Source organism: Glycine max, chromosome 15 (assembly GCF_000004515.6).
Source record: "Glycine max cultivar Williams 82 chromosome 15, Glycine_max_v4.0, whole genome shotgun sequence".
Lineage (NCBI taxonomy): Eukaryota > Viridiplantae > Streptophyta > Magnoliopsida > Fabales > Fabaceae > Glycine > Glycine max.
Genome location: NC_038251.2, coordinates 4,568,771 through 4,575,332, shown reverse-complemented (window position 1 = coordinate 4,575,332; position 6,562 = coordinate 4,568,771). Strand labels below are relative to the sequence as shown.

Here is a 6,562-nt window from a genome sequence, read left to right as displayed (position 1 = left end):
TGAGTGTGCATTTGTGTGACGTATGAGGAATGGACACGTGGACTTTCCAAAACCGAGGGCGCTTACTTTCCCTGCTTTTAGGTTTGCGAAAAAAGCGTCAAAATGGCTGCTTTCCGTATCCGTTGCAAGAAACATCCAGGGTAAATGGGTGGGGAAATAATAAATATTGAAAGTATATATTATTTTTTTGAGGAAAACAAGAAAATTGTGTAGGCGTCTATCCATTAATGATTCAACATGCGATTTTTTTTAATGCTAAATAGAGGGAGTATAATATACTAGTAAACTTTCATTTTTAATCTTTGAAACTGAGTGTAGTCCTTGAAATTACAAAAATAACAAATAAATTTCTAAACTGTGATTTTAGATTTTTAATAAGAGTTAACTGATAATTAAAAGTTAAAAGTTGATAATTAAAAGTTAAATTTAATTTAACTTATAAAATCATAAGTGGCGATAAAATTATATGTTAAAGTAGCTAAAAAATATAAATAAATATATTTATATAAATTTTAATTTTATTTTATAGATAAGAATATATTTTGAGGTGTTATATTTTAATTTTTTAATTAATTTTAAGTACTAATTATAATATATACTTTACGAAATTAACAATAATAAATATTAGATTTATTTTAATTTTTCTTATTTTTTGAATAATTTTATATTAGACAAATTACTTTATTGTAATGAGAATAATTTATGTATAAATAAAAAATTACAAGAGCTTATGGTTAAAATAAATATTAAAATATTGGTTTATTTTAAAAGAGTAATAAGAAACTTAATAAATATTTAAAAATTATTTCAAGTAGTATTTAATTTTTTTTTCTTTCTTACATCTATATCCACCCAAAATTAGGATAACGTGCAACATTTTTGCTTAAAAGATATATATAATCCCGTGGTTTAACTTACAGTTATTAGTTCAGTTTTGAACATTTTAATTTTTTTTCAAATATCCTCTACTAAATGTCAAAGAAAGTCCTATGAGTCTATGACTGCATTATTCCAGAGCACCAAACCAGTCTTGATCTCCATGTAATGCTTATAATGCCCTACGCACGCGCTTCATCAAGCTTATTGATGGGGGAACAATGCGTAATTAATATACTATGTTTTGTGCAAAGTCCAAAATGGTAGGTTGCAATTTAGAGAATAGGTTCACTTTTATGACATTATATTACATCTTAAGATGGGACAATAAACCATCTGTATAAATAAACTTACGAGTACCATCTTTATAGTGCTTACCATTAAGGGGGATTAAACCCAAACATTAATCCCTTTTTATATTTGGATTGAGTAGGACGCTCTTGGAACTTATGCTAGTGATTGGTTGTAGCCCACGTGATAGAGATTTTGTGTCCAATGAAGATATCTTGTTTCCTTAAACAATCAATGATCTCGTTAATTGTTATAACTGTACCTAAATCTCTATTTAAGGAATGAGAATAAAGAAAACCTTGGGCGTAACCTCCCCAACTAAGGGTCTAGCCAGGTGTCAATCATCAACAAATGATGGGTATAATTGGTCAAACAACTCAAGGACATCCCCGAATTAATTAACATAATTCCAACGATGAAGATGCTTATGAAAAATGTTAACTAATCTTCTAAAAAATTTAAAGTAGAAATATTTTTAATAAAAAATAAAAAATTATGTTGTTGATGATTTTTTTATGTTTTTTATGATTTACATAATAAATATATATTTTTTAGTTCCTTAACAACACCCATTAAATATAACCACTCTGTAATTAGTCGTGAGATTATGGTTAACTTTTGATTAATTAATTAGTTTAGAGAGACTTCATCATGACTTATAAATTACTAGTAGTAATTTTCTATTCCTTCTGCACTTGCACGTAGAGAAACACACATTGTCAGTACTCACCAAAGACATGAGATCATCTCCTCTTAGCATAGGTAAAGAATAGATCCATATATTAATAATGGTTAATATAAGTGATAATAATTTATATTAAGGGATCCAATCTTAATTGACTGTTAAATTTGAAATAAATTATATTAGAAGAGAATATTTAACTTATATGTTATTAAGATTTTCAACAAAGATATGTTACTATTTTTGGCAAGAAATAATTTTGTACTAATATGATGATTAAAAAAAAAAGAATAGATTCATGTGCCTCAATTACCTATCCTTTCATGCCTTATACGAGGGAAGGGCCGGAGGAAAAAGGGTAAAGGAAGCGATTGTAGTATAAATCAATTTTGTAGTTGAGGTTTTTTCTTTTTTGTTGAGGTTAGTTTGACATGGATGCAAATTTTTCAGGTACTCCTCCGAGCTAAAACGCAAAACTTATTTGAAAATCAACTAACAAAATAAATAAAATCAACACACCTTTGATAATCATAAAATGAAATTCTTTTCTTTCTTTCTTTCTAATATACTGAGCCAATATAGGAATGCACTTTAATTTTAAAATCGTTTGACAAGGGAATTGAATCTTAATTTATATAAAAAAAATTAACTTGGATTTTTTTTCTTATTACAAAAAAGAAACATTCGACAGGAACGATGCAACTTTTAATTAATTCCAAATTAATCAACATTTGATTTTTTTTTTCTTCTATTAAGCGGTTATTTCAAAAATTGAAATTATTACTCTTTATATTATTTTAAAAATCGGTTGTGAATTATACCTCGGCTTTTGTTAATATTTATATATTTTTAACATCATAATTATTTGCTAACTATTGTCATCAAGTATTTTGCTTTGATGTTATTTCTACTTAAATTTTTATAATACCTTTTTATAACATTTTTTTTCCTTATCTGTCATTATCATATATATATCATTTGATTTTATCTCACACTTTTTACCTCTGTCTTTTTTTCTTTATTTTGATCTATATTATTGAAAATGTTGTGATAATTTTAAGTGACTAACGTTATTCTATATATGTTGATTAGATGGGAAAAACCAACCTTTCCTGCCATCAAAATCAACATTGACGGAAGCTCATTTGGAAATCCAGGAAGAGTGGGTTTTGGAGGCTTGTTTAGGGATTATATGGAAAACTGGATTACTGGCTTCTGGCACTTCAACCAGTATTCGGGATGAACTATTTCTTCTGTTTCATGCTCTTGACAAAGCTCAGAGGAAAGGGTTTCGTGTTAGTTTATGTGATACAGACTCTATGATGGCCTTGGAATTAATTAAAAGTAGCATGGATTACTTTCATCCGTTTTTTCCTTTGGTTAATGTGATTAGGAAACTACTGCAGTTACCTTGGAGGTCAACTTGGAGCATACATTGCGTCAAGCTAATTCATGTGTTGACTGGCTTGCTAAATATGGTGTCACTTATGATGTTTCTTTTTAAGATTGGACACAATGCCCCCTCAGTTGGCTTCTTTAATGCTATCTGATGCCATTGGGGTGTTGCATTTGAGGTTGTAATTTTGTTTTGCTTTTTTTTTTTTCACATAAAAAATATGTTGATTAGAAGCTTTATATTCAAATTTGTTTGAGTGACATTTTTTAATTATAGTATCTAAAACAAAAGAATCCTGGAAAATTAAATAAATGAAAATTGGGACAGTGGCAAAGAAAATGATTCATTATATAAAATAATTAAAATATTTAATTAGATATATTAAGTGTTTTTAATTAATGTACGTATGTAATGTAGTTAATTATTAGCAGGGAAAAAACAAAAATGAAAACATAACACAAATACTTCTTGTATTGTTTGTCGAGAGAGGAGAGCTCAATCTCAAAATTGCATGTGAATAACTTTGAATTCTAGTGCCACTTTAACTTAGTATACTTTTCAAAAGTATTTACTTAAAAAAATTATTTTAAAAATAAATTAAAACTAGCTAGTATACATAAGAAGAAAATTGAAACTTAATTATTTTTAAAGTAAAATGTTGGAATTAATAGAAGAAAATGGTTGATATACAAAACTTTCAAGAATTAAGAATCATATAAACGTAAAATAATGCATGTGTAATTGTATGGATACACTTAGAGTCTCGTGAGTCGTGACACCGTGAGTCGTGTGATTTCACATTTTCACATGCGATGTGATGTTACTAATTAAAAATAGTCAAATGATAGCTGTTCGTGCCTTCGTTCTTAAATAGTCAATTACTCGAATTCTATGCCTTATTATTATAGTACGAGGATATCTGCAGAGTGGGATTTATTAATTTAGAGTACATATGAAGAACAAGATGTAAAGGTCTTCGGATTTGCTTCCCCCTTTCTTTCAGATCCTAAGGAGGATTTCATTTGTTTTTGTGTTTGGCTAAACTTTTCTTTACTATTTAGCTGTTTAGTAGTTCTTTCGTATTCCACCTGTATTAATGTTCATAATATATAAAGCATAAAAAAAATATTGTTATGACGGTCTTACAAACAATTACATTGAAATGTGTGTTTGGTATTAGGTTCAAGAGTCAATTTTTAATCTATATCTATATATATACTTACAAGTTCAAAATGTTTACTTCTGCCATTTACATACCTTTAATTTATTATCCGAGCCCGAGGATTGTATTTGCGGATAATATATACAATCAAAACTTTAATGCGAGAAAACTAATTAGAAATGCAATATATAAAAGAGAAAGAGATTAGTTGGAGGAATGGCAACTGTGAAAGGGGGACATGACATGAGAATATTGAAGTTGTATACCTTGAAACCTATATATAATATTGTGCAAGTCACATCCTAGCACGACATTGTGTAAGTTACTAAGTACTCGGATGGTTTCCTGCATTGGTTAATTCTATGTTTCTAGGTAGGCAGCGAATGAACTTGTATGTATGATTTTAGACAAACCATATATAAAATTCACATGTCACATAAGAAAATAAATTATTATAATACATGACAAGCCTTTGAAGTGTTAACCATATGCCTGCTACTGCTAGGCTTGATTGATACCATAACTGGCATATTGGTAATGGAAATGGTATTAGCAATAGCACATGTACACCAACTCTTGTGTTATGCTATGCAATGGTAACCGTTTTAATTCATTGCTCCCTCCTACAAAATCCACTATTGCTTAATAATTAGCTACCCTTTGGAAAGGTGATGTATGTTCAGAAATCCAAGTCACACTGGGCAGGGTAGGCCAAAGCAACAGTTACAGTGGTGTTGGACGTGTCACACTTCTTGCAGAGATATGAGAAGCTCGATCTAGAAAACTTACAGAGTTTTCCTTCACGGCGTTGGTATTAATTTCAACTCTATGCATGGAGTCTAACATAACTGCGCCATGCATGGTTGATTCATATGTCAGTACATAATACAGTTTACAATTGTAGCAAGCATTGAGTACAATTCCACCACTCTATTAATTTCAGTGTTTCATTCACAGTCTCCAGTCTCCGAAATGGTGAGTTGATTTGAGAGAGCAGTTACCAAAGGAGGTTATGGTTTGTTTGAGGTGCATATTCTGAAGACATGGTCATTGCATTCAAGCTTACAAATAGGAGATAGTAATAGTGAAGGTTATAAACTGGTTGAGTGGCAAGGAATTGGGATGGGTTTGGCTGTTTTGTCAGGATTGGCCTTGTTTTCTGTTGTGGAAAAGGATTAAGGAAAGAAACAAGTCTTAGAATTTGATCTAAAAATGGATGATGATTTCGAAAAGGGCCATGAAGTACTAGGAAGTGCAACAAGTAAATTTGCAGTCAGAGAAGCTTGGACAAGGTGATTTTAATTAGTGCTGTGTATAAAGGTTTTCTGAAAGATTTAAACTCCTATATATGTTGCTATCAAGAGAGTCTCAGCAGGGGGTTAAGGAATATGCAACTCAAGTTAAGATCATTAGGCAATTGAGGCACAAGAATTTGGTACAACTCCTTGTTTGGTGCCATAGAAAATATGATCTCCTTCTTGTATCCCAAATAGAAGCTTAGATTTCCATTTATATGGTGGTAAAGGCTTCTTGACATGGCCAGTAAGGTATAGCATAGCTCTAGGCTTGGCTTCAGCCTTCAGCATTTGCTATACCTGCAAGAAGAGTGGGAACAATGTTCTTCATAGGGACATCAAATGAAGCAACATTATGCTGGATTCAAGTTTCAATGCTAATTAAGCTTGGTGATTTTGGTTTAGCTAGGTTGGTGGATCATGAGAAAGGGTCACAAACCACACTTATAGCTGGGACCAGGGGGTACATTGCACCAGAAAATGTCATCACAGGCAAAGCTTATAAGGAATCTGACATATACAGTTCTGGGGGGTTGTTTTATTGGAGATAGCTAGTGGAAGAAAACCCATTTACCTAAATGCCAAGGAGGGTCAAGTAACAATAGTTGAGTGGGTTTGGGAGCTCTATGAATTGGGAGAGATACTTAAAGTAGCAGACCCAAAGCTATGTGGAGCATTTGATGAGGAGCAAATGGAAAGGTTAGTGATTATTGACCTTAGGTGTGCTCGTCCAAATTAAAGATTCAGGCCTTCTGTAATGCAAGTGATTCAAATACTTAAATTTGAAGCTGAATTCTCCATTTTGCCAGAGTGGATCCCTGTGACAAACTACTATCCTGATCCAAACAGTGTATGGTGCT

At 31.1% G+C, this 6,562-nt stretch overlaps 1 pseudogene; it reads left to right on the top strand.

Moving 5' to 3' along the window:
* The first annotated feature begins 5,755 nt into the window (after positions 1–5,755).
* On the top strand, positions 5,756–6,253 carry LOC106796081 (L-type lectin-domain containing receptor kinase IX.1-like; annotated as a pseudogene).
* The last annotated feature ends 309 nt before the right edge of the window (positions 6,254–6,562 follow it).